Genomic DNA, 14,095 nt, shown 5'->3' on the forward strand with positions numbered 1-14,095 from the left:
TCTTGGCCTTCTTGATCCAGCAAGAGAGACGGAGAGGTAGAAGAGTTCTCCGGCAGCGTGACGGCGCTCCGGAGGTTGGTGATGATCTCGTCTCAGCAGGGCTCCGCCCGAGCTCCGTAGAAACGCGATCTAGAGGAAAAACTATGGAGGTATGTGGTCGGGCAGCCGTGAGAAAGTCGTCTCAAATCTGCCCTAAAAGCCCCATATATATAGGAGGAGGGAGGGGGACCTTTCCTTGGGGTCCAAGGGACTCCCAAGGGGTCGGCCGAGCCAAAGGGGGGAGGACTCCCCCCCCCCCAAACCGAGTTGGACTTGGTTTAGTGGGAGGAGTCCCCCTCCCTTCCCACTTCTTCCCTCTTTTTTTTTTCTTTTCCTTTGATTTCTTTCTCTTGGCGCATAGGCCCCTTTGGGGCTGTCCCACCAGCCCACTAAGGGCTGGCGTGTCTCCCCAAAGCCTATGGGCTTCCCCGGGGTGGGTTGCCCCCCCCCCCCCCGGTGAACTCCCGGAACCCATTCGTCATTCCCGGTAACTCCGAAAACCTTCCGGTAATCAAATGAGGTCATCCTATATATCAATCTTCGTTTCCGGACCATTCCGGAAACCCTCGTGACGTCCGTGATCTCATCCGGGACTCCGAACAACATTCGGTAACCAACCATATAACTCAAATACGCATAAAACAACGTCGAACCTTAAGTGTGCAGACCCTGCGGGTTTGAGAACTATGTAGACATGACCCGAGAGACTCCTTGGTCAATATCCAATAGCGGGACCTGGATGCCCATATTGGATCCTACATATTCTACGAAGATCTTATCGTTTGAACCTCAGTGCCAAGGATTCGTATAATCCCGTATGTCATTCCCTTTGTCCTTCGGTATGTTACTTGCCCGAGATTCGATCGTCAGTATCCGCATACCTATTTCAATCTCGTTTACCGGCAAGTCTCTTTACTCGTTCCGTAACACAAGATCCCGCAACTTACACTAAGTTACATTGCTTGCAAGGCTTGTGTGTGATGTTGTATTACCGAGTGGGCCCCGAGATACCTCTCCGTCACACGGAGTGACAAATCCCAGTCTTGATCCATACTAACTCAACTAACACCTTCGGAGATACCTGTAGAGCATCTTTATAGTCACCCAGTTACGTTGCGACGTTTGATACACACAAAGGATTCCTCCGGTGTCAGTGAGTTATATGATCTCATGGTCATAGGAACAAATACTTGACACGCAGAAAACAGTAGCAACAAAATGACACGATCAACATGCTACGTCTATTAGTTTGGGTCTAGTCCATCACATGATTCTCCTAATGACGTGATCCAGTTATCAAGCAACAACACCTTGTTCATAATCAGAAGACACTGACTATCATCGATCAACTGGCTAGCCAACTAGAGGCATGCTAGGGACGGTGTTTTGTCTATGTATCCACACATGTAAATGAGTCTTCATTCAATACAATTATAGCATGGATGATAAACTATTATCTTGATACAGGAATTATAATAATAACTATACATTTATTATTGCCTCTAGGGCATAATTCCAACACTTTCTTCTAAGGATCCAATTGTCTCTTTGAATCTGAATATTTCTACCATTCCCCGCGCGCCATATTAGTAATTTTTTTAAGCAATTCCAAACCAAACTCAATTTCTCTCTCCATGACTGGGATACGTCGGACGTAAATACTATATCAAGTTGATCACCATTCAAATATTACTTGGATTTGAGAACTTCGACGCCCAAACTATTTAGGTTTTGCCTCAGTCTCCATCCTTGCCCCACGAGTAAAAAATTGGTTGAAGAGATGCATATCCCTAAAGCCGATCCCTCAACTCCGTTTAGGCTTTGGCATGTGGTATTTTCTTTTCCCATTTTGTTACCGGGTCTCTATATTGACACTTACTTTTTTCTTCTGGGATTTATCCCCACTCGATCTTAGAACATAACACAAAGATATTTTATAGAAAAAAAAACACCCTATTTCCTAGGACACGGTGGGACATGTGTCTTGCAAGGTTGGTGGACTTTTATTTCAAAGACACATGTCACATAAAATATTTGTGGATAACGTATTTTGCGTGGCATGCAGAATTACCTATTAATAAACTGCTAATAACCATAAGCATGTCAAGGTTTCGTGGTGTAGTTGGTTATCACGTCAGTCTAACACACTGAAGGTCTCCGGTTCGAACCCGGGCGAAGCCAAATTCAATTTATTTTTTTCGCATGTTTTTCCATCGAGTAGAAAAAGAAGAAAAAAAAAAGATAAATGGCCCATACAGGTCTCGAACCTGTGACCTTCGCGTTATTAGCACGACGCTCTAACCAGCTGAGCTAATAGGCCTTTCTGTATATTTTGGTTTTCTTTACTTATATCTACATTTTTGGAAACAGTAGTGAAACGTGATGAACATGTCATAGTGACGCTTAAGCGATTTGAGAGGGTGATAGATGAGCCATGCCCAGACTTGAAGGGGTTAATCTAGTGTATTATGTCAGTTGTGGCATAAATGGTGTTAAATATTAGACGTTAATCTAATAAAATAAATTTCTCAGGGGAGTCATAGCCCAATTTGGCCCTAACTAAGCTGCGCCACAATAAATCTTAGATGTGGCGAGCCTGGGTGAATGATGCGAGGTGGCTTTGTTCACAGAAAATCAGTTTTTGTAAAAATCACTATTTGTCGACTCTCCAAAAGCATGAAATATTGCGCACATGCAAAGCTGATTTTCATAATCCATGGATTAGTTGCGTTACCCAAACAAAGTTTACGTGAGAATCCGGACGAGATCAGTTTTGCTTGAACATGGGTTCTCTACAAACGCGCTATCGAAACAACCACGAAGAAAAGAGTGATAAGATAATGAATCAAAATAAAGAAAAAATATCACCAGGGGGATCGAGCTAAGAGAAGAAATCATCTTTGCTCCATCACGCGATCAGCAAAATGAAACAATAGATCTTGTAAGTAAATGTCGCTGTTGGAATCTTTTTTATCATTGTTTCTGGCTTTCTCTGATGTGATGTGTGTGCAAATCATCCTGCAACAGCTACATGATATTAAAGCCATATATGCAGGCGGGCGAATAGTACTCAAGGCACATCTCTATTGACCCATCATGTCTATATACATCACTATATACATGTGTTTCTACTTGATTGTTTGAAACTTTGAAATTTTGTTTTTGAATTTTGCAAAAAAAAAGGCTTTACTGAGGCCTCACTATTTTTTTGTCATTATTTTTAAAAAAGTCAAGACTAATCATAATGTACATGACTGGGTTTTATGTACCTTGTAGAATTTAAGATTTTTCATGTCATGTACCCATCATGGACTTCTATGATCTTGTAGGGATGGAAACTATAAGAATATTCATATCGCCTCCTTTGCAGGAAGATAATTTCCGTTGAATGAAATCTTGTGGTTCCTTGGTTGTTAGTTCAAATTTAACTTGATGCATATTCAAAATTTACCAATTAATACCATTATTTCCAACATCATCAAGATCCTTCCTCTCCTTTAATAACATGAATTGTAGTTATGGATTAGCACAAAAATATACAATTACTGAGTATGAACCAATTCCTACAACAAATGAATATTGGCGCTAGTTCCTTATTGTAACAAATAAGCTAGCTAGAGACAAAGGGAATCAAATGACGGAAGGACCATATCCTTAGTCCTCTTGCCTATACGGCGACCCCCGCTTGCACGATCCTTTTGCTAAAGTGTGTGTATGTGTGTGTACGTGCAGTATCTCTCATCTTATCTCCTTCTTCCTCCTGATCGCTCGCCCTCGCTGCCTCACTATTGTTCCCACTGTTCAAGAATTCATCTGATTTTTCCATAAAAGAAAAATCATTTAATTAATCAGTTAACGAGCCAGTTAACCGCTGCTCATAGGGTGAGCGACGAATAGCACCTTGCCTGTCTGATTAAATTGTCTGTCAGACCGATTAAACGGTTGTTAAGTCAATTAGCCGTTGTTGGCCTGTTAACTTGTGGGTTAAGAAAGCCCAATTATTTGGCCCGTAACCGATCTCAGTCCCACCCCGCTCCCAAATATCCAGGGTTTGGCCCTCCCCGCACCCCTTATCAACCTAACCATCCCATTGTTCCTCAAACTATCAACCAAGAAGCTCAAGAAGCTCTTGACCAATCAGAGCCTGATCTGCATCACTACCGAATCTTATTTGCTGTTTTGAGCGAGGACATGCTAATTATGTAATTTCTCCATGAATATGAAAATGATTGCATAATGTGATCAGTACCACTAATGTGGAGCATCGGAGGCCCTACAAGAAATATCACTGATATTAAAAATATCCCGCGTACAAGAAATATCACTGATATTAAAAATATCCCGCGTAAGAAAAAGGTCGATCATATAGCCCACTTCTGTAAGAAACAAGTCAAGAAGTTCATAGCCATAGCTGGAGCTTTCCACGTGCAGGTGACAAGGATTATTGGCTTTAGAACGCTGATCAAATCCTTCCGTCCACGTACGTGCAAGCTAGCTAGAAAAGCTAGCAAGCAAGCACCTGGATGGATACTTCTATGAGTAGCAGTAACGTGCTTAGTCAAACTAGCTAAGCTAGCCATCGAATCGATTGTCTTCGGCGACGGAAAAAACAATGGCCGCAGGCTCGTATCGAGCCGGTTAAACTTTGTATTGCGTTTGATCTGGTCTGATGTTACAAGCACCACTCCTAGGGTGTCTTTTATACACATTTATAAGGGACTATGAAAATAGACTAGGACTAGGTATTCTAATACTATTAGGACTCGGTTTGGCTTTCTTTTCTAATCCTACGTGTACAGGAGTAACATGATTAACTTCTACATTCACCTCCTTAATCTTGTTACTTGAATTCACTTCTTGCACTCCGACTTTCTTCCTCATCTCGATGAACTTCTGTCGACCGAGGAACTTGATGAGAATATCGGCAATCCTTTTTTATTTGCTTTCGGTAATCACTAGAGTACTGTTACCATCAAACAGTAGTCGGTCAAATGAATACAAGAGCCGGTAATACTTGCATGCTAAGCATCTCAAGGCCCGGAAGCTTCCAGAAACAAAAAAAATCTATCCCAAATGAAAACAAAAGTACTATGCCAAATGAAACATAAATAATTGACCGCAGATGCGTTAAATATCGAATGGGCATTGCTATGTCGAGGTGGAAGAAGCCCTTGCCCGCGCATCACCTCGTAGATGGGCCACGTGGCCACCGCCTAGGGGCATAGTTGCCGTTACGTTAGTTTCTTTTTCTTTTTTTTTGTTCATGTTTCCAAAACATATAATTACTTACAACTTTATGAATTTAAATAAAATGGTTACCACCTATTCAGAACATGTTCAAAACACATATATTTGAAAAAAAAACATTAATATGGCATTTTAATTTTTCCTAAACATGTATGAAAAAATCTTTCTGGTGTATACAAAAAAATGTACAACGTGAGTAAAGAAAAGTAGACATCAAAACACTTAAAACAATATCAATCCTGTATTTTCAAATGTTAATGTAGTGTAAAAAATTGGACAACATAAACCAAATGTTAATGCAATGAAAAAAAAACCCAACAAAAAACGAGAAAGAATGATACAAAACCAAAGAAAAGTTAAACAAGAAAAGAAAAACGGAATTCCAATGAAAACTAAGAAAAATCACCAAAGAAAAAACGAAAAATGAAAATAAGAAGAAAGATCGAAGAAAACTGAAGAAAGCCGATAAAATCCATCAAATAAATTAATAGTAATCGAAGAAAACCAAAAATCAAAAAAGAGAAGGAAAACCCGAAGAAAACAGGGGAATGAAGGAATGAGGGAAGTTAACCGAAAGACCTATTATGGGTGCGGAATAGCGTGAATATTATATCTTGCTCATTACATCCGACTCGGCCATGGAAGCCTCGAAATAGGCTTTCGCCCCGCTATATTAATATAGCAACCACCCGATACATACTGAGATCAGCACAATCATGCCCAAGAGAAAAAAAAACAAGAGAAAAAAATGCCGATGACACCGGATCAACGAAAGCTATAGTATCCCGCAACTGTCGCGCCCACCGGAGAATTCCATCCCACTTCAATGCCGTCGAGTTGCCACGTATCAAGCAACACCTTCAAGAAGGACTGTGACGGTGACGACGTTGTTGCCCGGTCATGACCTAGGATTTCTCCCGATACACGGAGGGGAGTGTGGGAGAGATATAACCGACGCCCTTCAGGAAGGGTGGCGGTGTCCACATGCGTCACAGAGTCGGTGCCGACCAGACCCAGCAAGGATTTCTCCCGACCCCTTACACCCACCACCCAGGATCGATGGTAGCTCCACCATGCCTACTGCCCCACCATCCTGCGCCACCACAGTCACGAGGACACCACCAACGTCTCTTCCTCGTAAACGCTGCGAGGCCGGCCGAACCAACCGAGGCCACCGGAGACAGGGACCGGCAGCACTGCAGCCGCGTGGGAGGGGACAACCTCCACCGACGTTTACGGTAGCAAACTGTACACGAAGCTGGAGCACGCCATGTCAATTGCCCATGCGGACCCATATCGGGCCCGCTAAGCTCCTGCACCCACGCTGTAGCTGACGCATCACAGGAGCCGCCGCCCCCATCGCCCGTAGCTCGCTTGCCCAGCCGCAAGCGGTGCATCGGAGGCCAGATCGGCCCGCCCAAGCCCAGATCGGGCCCGAGTAACCTAGATCTAGGCAGGGAGGGAGTCGTCCGTCAACCACCGCCGCCAGCCGCCGCCGCCAAGGGATCATCGCCTCGCCACCACCGGATCTGCAACGGAGCACGCCGCCCGAGCCGAATTCCGCGACGAGGAAGGAAAGGGGCCGCCACCGTCGGCCTCGCCATGGCGCCGCGCGGGCAACGCCTGTCCGCACCAGCCAATGACAACGGCCAGAGGGAGAGGAAGGAAGGGCCGCTGGACAGCGAGGGGAGTGGCCGCCCCGGTCGCCTCGCTCGGGAGGGCGACGCGGGGGGTACGTGGGAGGTTTCGTGTGTTTTTGCTTGGCTCAGGCTGTGGGATATCTGACCATGGAAGCCCGCAGCAACGATGCGTATGGGCAGGGCCAGTGATTTATGCGTTTGGCCCGCCCATACGTATCGTTGCTGTGGGTTTTTGTCTTAAAAAAGGTAATTTACGCGTTTGTTTCTTCAGGTTTTTTTTCCCGCTAGTTCTTGGTTTATAGGTTTAATATATGTAAGATCACTGTTGTGTTTATTTAGGTTTTTTTTTCCGCTACTTCTTGGTTTATAGGTTTAATATATGTTTCTGACATGGTTTTTTTATGAATTTCTGTGATTTTCATCGTTTTTATGTTTATTTCTCAGTTTTCACTAATTATTTATTTTATTTCTTGTTTCATCCTTCGACATCTTTTTACTCCATTTTCGTTTTTTCTCCAGGATTATTGTTTTCATTGTTTATTTTTTTGCAAGGGTTTCCTCCTGTTATCTTGTTTTTAATTTCTGTATATTTTCTTCTTCATTTTTTTCTCTTTTTTCATTTTTTCAATAGATGTATATCTTTTTTATACAATGTACATTTTCATACATGTCGAGAAATGTTTCCAATAAATTTTTGACATTTTTATAGTACATGATTAACATCATTTTCAAATAAATGTTGTGTTGACTTTTTGTTTCTTACTCCCTCCGTCCGAAAATACTTGTCCTAGAAATGAATAAAATGGATGTATCTATAACTAAAATAAATCTAGATACATTCATTTCTAGGACAAGTATTTTCGGACGGAGGGAGTATATGATTAACACCCTAGTTTTCTTCGTACGCACCATACAATTTTCTTATACATCTGATACATTTGTCATAGGAATTTAACATTTTACACACTTTCTGTATACATTAGGATAATTTTGTATAAAGACATTTCAAAATTTTCAAACGAAGTTTACACACTGTTGATATTTTTTTCAAAATGTTTACCTTTTTTCATACGGATCGTACATTTTTATATACATAGGTAGCATTTTTTCTTTTCTTTACATATTTGACATAATCAAAATGAATGATTAAAATGTACAGAAATTTATGATAAGAGTTTTTTTAAACTATATATTTAGAACATTTGGAAGTGTAAACAAAAGTTAAGAAACCAAAATACAAAAATATGTGAATAACAATGTGAAGAAAAGAGCGTTTTGGTTCCCTGGCTTCACGCGTACTGGGCCATGCAATCTTTCCCTCGCTTCAAGCGAGAGATAGGGGAACCAGGAATCCCCTGGTTTACGAACAATTCTATTGGGCAACCGTTGTTTTAGAAAACTTCTATAAGGTTTTTGAACCATTTTTTCATTTTTCTTTTCTGTTTATTTTTAAAAAATAATGAAATTTTCATTTTCTGTTTCAAAAAATGTTTTGAACTTCGATAAAATGTTCTCCAAATATGGAAAATGTTCTTAAATTTCAAACAATGTTCTTGCTTTTATAAAATGTTTCAAATTTCAAAATTTTATCATTTTAAAAACATCATTCATAAATTCTAAAAATGTTCCGGATTATCAAAAATTGTTCTTCAAATGTGGAAAACGTTTCTGCTTATTCAGTCTCTTTTTCTGGATTGTTCAAAACAATTTCTGGATTTTCAAAAAATGTTTCAGGTATTCCAAGAATGTTCTGAATTTTTAAAATTTGTTCCTAAAATTCAAAAAACAATTGTTCCCTATTTAGAAATTTATTCTTGATTTAAACATATTTAAAACATAGTTCGGGCTTCTAATTTTTTTTACGATTTTTCTAAATTTTTCTCTTCTTTTAAATTTATTTTCGTAATTAAAAAAATGTTCATGCTTTATTTGTTTTATGCATTAGTTTTTATCCGTTTTAAATAATATTCAAAATTGGTCTCGCTTCCAAATTTGTTCTCCATTTCAAAATTTTATTCTCAAGATTCAAATAATATTAGTGCTTTAAAATTTGTTCACGCTTTCAAAATTTATTCACGATTTTTCAAAATTGGTCGCTTTTCCAAAATTAGTTCTCAAGCTTCAAAAAATGTTCATGCTTTAAAAAATTGTACACGTTTTCAAATTTTTTCATCATTTCTCAAAATTATTCTCAGTTTCAAAATTTGTTCTCAAACTTAAAAAAAAATCTGGTTTAAAAATTTGTTCGTTTTCAAAAAAAAAATCCATGTCAAAAGTTTGTTCTCAAGATTCAAAAACACATTCGTGCTTTAAAAATTATTTGCACTTCGAAATTTATTCACAACTTTTCAAAAAATGTTCTTCAAATTCAAAGAAATGTTTTTGGTTCATATAAAAAAGGAAATAAACAGAAAATCAGACAGAAACAAATAAAAGCTGGGCAACACCTTGTGCGTTGCATCTCTTCCCTGCCGCAACGAGCTACACGTAGGAGCTCCCTGGGAACCATAATGAGATGTACGCTCCTATCGCCTCAGGAGCGATTTACCGCTCTGTGCGAAGCGGGAGGGGGCTGACGGGCTGCACCGCTCCGGTTCTCTAGATTTTTTTCGGTTTTGGGAACTTCTAAAAGGTTACCTGAACTGGTTTTATCTTTTCCATATTTTTTTTATTTTTTCTATTTCTTTTTTTTCTTTCCTTTTTCTGTTTCAAAAAATGTTCTAGATTTTTAGAAAATGTTTTTGAATGTTAAACAATTTCTTGATTTTTGAAAATGTTCTGTAGTTTTCAAAACTTGTTCTCGGTTTCAAAAAATGTTGTCAGTTTCAAAAAATTTCATGAACATTTTTCATATCTAGAGAATAAACTTTGAAACAAAGAACAATTTTTTAAAGCACAATCATTTTTTGAAACTTGAAAACAAAATTTGAAACTGAAAACAATTTTGAAAAATCATGAAAATTTTTGGAAGCACTAGCAATTTTTCAAAGTAAGAAATTATTTTGAATCTTAAGAATGAAATTTTGAAACGGAGAACAATTTTGAAAAATCCCGAACAAATTTAGAAGCAAGAACAATTTTGAACAATTTTTAAAAAGGAGAAAAAATTTGAAAACACAAACAAATATTTAAAGCAAGAACAAACGGAGAACAATCTTTATATGAAGAAGCAACATCAACAGAGGAAGCATCCAGTGACTGGCTAATTACCTCCAGCAGCAGAGACAAGTCTATGCTATTAATTTTTGGAGTCCATTGAACATCAGCAAACTCTTTTTGTAAATGGCTATATAGGAATGAACATACATGCTAGCTTGTTTTTAAACAAACATATTCATACAATGGGGTTATTGAAGCATCCTGTATTTTTTTAATTAGTGAACTCATCACATACATCTTCTTTTATGAATTTAGTCTGCTGCTGTCAAGTACAAACATAATCCATATATGTAGGAGGGCATGATGTGTTGCTTGTCAGTCAAATGTAGTCTATTGTCGGCAACAACTATATTGGCTACAGTAAACTGACGAATTGACTAATAGATGAGATCCATCATATGCTTCAAAAGTACCTGCGAAAAAGTAGGTCTAGGCTATAATTGATGGTCTTCTGGCCAAGTCAGCGGAGGCGATGGCATATGGCCTTGCGGGCAGGTCGACGGAGACAATATATTCAGTGATGTCGAAACCAATTAATCCACTCCACTGAATGCACCTCCTAATCCTATTGTGCTAGGTGCAGCAAGCATATCTAGTCATGTGTATGCAATTAAGCTAATTGATAACTGAAGAAAGAGCAGAATATATGAAACTTCAAGAATTACTCCAGCATCATGCCCAAGAATTACCGTAACCAAGTCAAAGCCACAATGTTCAGGTATATGTAGTTAGAAACTTGAAATTTCTTGGTCTAATCCTTGGATAGTAACAATATATTTTTAGACAAAATAAACTCAAATAGGAGATTGTATCATATCAGGGAAACTGAAATTGTGAGCAATTGGAAGTAGCACCAATTTTCAGAAAAATAAACTGAGACAGGGGTAGATCCAAGGTGGGGGTGGGGGTGAGTTACATTCATTATACAACAGGGCAAACAAAGTAAAATTGGTTGAATTCATGCAGCAATGACGTGCATGACATTTGGTAACATCTAAATTTATCAAATCAATCATGTATTTTTTGTGTAACATATTCTTTTGGAATAAAAAACTATGACCCATTAAATATGATAATTGGAACTTAGTCTTACCAACTCACATTTTTTTTGGAATCTCCACTGATGATTGTTATAACAACACAAAAGAATTTAGTCGGCACAATAAAGTCAGTCACACATCAAATCTTGGGGCATGCATAGCCTGTTGCATTTGGGAGACGGGCTGTAGGGAGCCCTTTGTTTCAGCGATCTATTCTAGATCCTTTCAGTGGCATGTTGGTAAGTGATTCAGCAACAATGGAGCTATGTAGTGTCTTGGGGGGCTGTGGCTCCCAACATTGAACCAATTTGTGAAGAAAAAATATGTGAGGGCTTAGATGAGATTTTTTTAGCTTTTGCCACCCCAAACCCTTGTATTTTATGTTTCGCCCCCCATCCATTTTTGTCTAGCTCCGCCACTGTTATTCAGTACATGGATTTTGTCACAACCATCATTTATTTTAGTGTCTATCTGAATATATCGTACCTCTCTTTCGTTGTGTGCTGTCTTGGAGCAGAGCAGTAGCGACTCCACTACACTTTTCTTTGTGTAGGAGCAGAGGCAGATTTACATACTCCACTTGTGTACAAATAATTTTGTAGTTAAATTTCAGCAAACACTTTGTTTGCCCGAAATCAGAATATTATGGAGGTAGGGGGAGTGGGATCCAGGGGGCCGACGAGTTGGGGAAACATACCGAGCGGCAAGTGGGAGGCGTGCACTGTCGAGGGGACTGGGCACTGTCTTCAACAGGTTTGTGAGATGGACGCCGACGAGCAGCTCGTCTGTGCTCCCCGCATGGCCAACGAGAAGCTGCAGCCGGGTGTCGTGCGAGATGCGATGGATCTTATCGATCTTGTCTAGATTCAGCGACAACGGAGCAAGCACGGGCACCATGGTGCGGAGGGACGGGGGAGCAAACGGTGGAGTATGGGGGCGCGGCAGCAGAGGAGCCGCCATGGACGGACATTGCATCGGCGTTGACAGCGGACGAGCGCTTGTGAGCAGTCAACGCCGATACAGTGACCGTCCATGGTGGCGAGCAGAGAGGAGGCATGGAGGTGGGGTCGTCGGACACGCGCGCTCGCGTGAAAAAATGTATGGAGATTTTTTTGGGGCTGCAGATCGAGCAACAACACTCCCGATCCGATTTGGAGCCCCAAAAAAATCTCAAAACATTTTTTCATAACTCACTGAGGATTGCGGGTTGAATATCCAAAACATGAAGTACTTTTTTACAAAAATGCCACGACGGTAAGCGGACAGCAGCTATAACCGCTTTAGTATTAATTAGGTAAAGATAAAGATTCCGGATGGGTTTCGTTGTCCAATTTTCACTCCTAGGTCTGGTTTCTTGTTTTTTTAGTGCTATCCCCACTTCGGTTTTATATTTTTTCCAACGATTTCTTAGATATGTCTTATTTATTTTTAATAATTCGGTTTCCTTGGTGTGTCAGCGATTTTTTGTTATATGTTCAGTTTTCTTTGTTTATATCTGGCTTTCTTTGTTTTCTTCCCTTCTCTTTGTTTCTTTCTCTATTTTTCACTTGTTTTGTTTTACTCGCTTTTAATATTTTTTTGTTTTCATTAACTTTATTGGGTTTCTTTGTTCTTACTTGTTTCTTTTATTGTTTTTGTGTTTTTCTTTGTCTTCTTCTTTAGAACTAGGACATTTTTAATACATATTTACCATTTCATTGAAGGATAATTAAATTTATTCCCCTAGTTGGATCTCATCTGTTTTATTTACCCCTTGTTTTGAAAAACCCTCAATTCTTCCCGATTGTATTTGTTTCTCTTATAAATTTTTTCCTTTGACGCGTTGACCGTCACTTTCAAAACTTCTTTACAAATTCTTATTAAATTTCAAAAATTCAAATAAGATATCAACATGTTAAAAAACATCAACTATATGTGCATGTTATTTGCATTTGTGACAAAAGTATTGTTCCTACATTTTTAGGTTTAATAATTTTAATAACCTCATGTGTTTTTAAAAAACACTTTTGTCACAAATGAAATGACATGTACATATACGTGATGTTTTTCTGAATATTTTGATATCCTATTGTAATTTTCTGATGATCTTTTAATGTAGTTTTCAAAGTGATGGTTAAATGGTTAAAGGGCAAGCTTCTAAGAGGAGCAAGCACACTTTGTTAGAATTGATAATTTTTTGAAACTAGGGGGAAATCCAGCAGATGGAATCCAACTAGGGATAAAAAACCTAATTATCCTTGAATAAAATGGTAAACATGTAAAGTTTTTGATTCAAATTTTCTAAGTACACGATTTACATTTTCCTCAAACATATGTTTTTGATGTCAAATTTAGTTCTTACACATTCTACTTTGTTTGTATGCAACCGGACGATTTTTATACACATGTTTAACATTTTGCTAATAATACATGATTAAGATTTTTTAGACAAATCTTTTTAGCCTCTATTTTGCATACACATTGTTCTCTATTCTGTACATTAGGAATATTTTTCTTATACACATTTAATTATTTATCAATTATACATTTTGATGTCTATATTTATTATATATTGCACTCCCTCTGTAAACTAATATAAGAGCATTTAAATACATTTTACACATACTAAACATTTTTATTATACACTTTTAACATTTTTTAGTTACACGATTAATATTTTTGGATGTTATACTACTTCTTTTTAGAAATATAAGAGCGTTTAAATAATGATCTAAATGCTCTTATATATTTTTATGGGATGGAGTACATTTTCTGAATGCTATGAATATTTTTCTTGAAATTATGCTAACAATTTTTTCACACTGCACTAACCTTTTTTGAATGTGGGAACATTTTTGTTATTGTACCAACATTTCAACAAATTTATGAAAAGTTTCAATGGATGCATCAACAAGGCTAGAATATGTATAGTTGTACCAAATATTATCAACATGTCTTTTGAAGCATGCATCTACAACCTAGTCCAGGATT

General features: G+C 38.5%; 2 non-coding genes across 2 annotated transcripts; one reads left to right on the forward strand and one right to left on the reverse strand.

Moving 5' to 3' along the window:
* Positions 1–2,146: 2,146 nt before the first annotated feature.
* Positions 2,147–2,220, forward strand: TRNAV-AAC. Its single transcript has one exon. It is a non-coding gene; the product is annotated as a tRNA-Val (tRNA).
* Positions 2,221–2,285: 65 nt separating this feature from the next.
* TRNAI-AAU lies at positions 2,286–2,359 on the reverse strand. Its single transcript has one exon. It is a non-coding gene; the product is annotated as a tRNA-Ile (tRNA).
* Between the last annotated feature and the right edge of the window lie 11,736 nt (positions 2,360–14,095).

This window comes from Hordeum vulgare, chromosome 3H (assembly GCF_904849725.1).
Source record: "Hordeum vulgare subsp. vulgare chromosome 3H, MorexV3_pseudomolecules_assembly, whole genome shotgun sequence".
Lineage (NCBI taxonomy): Eukaryota > Viridiplantae > Streptophyta > Magnoliopsida > Poales > Poaceae > Hordeum > Hordeum vulgare.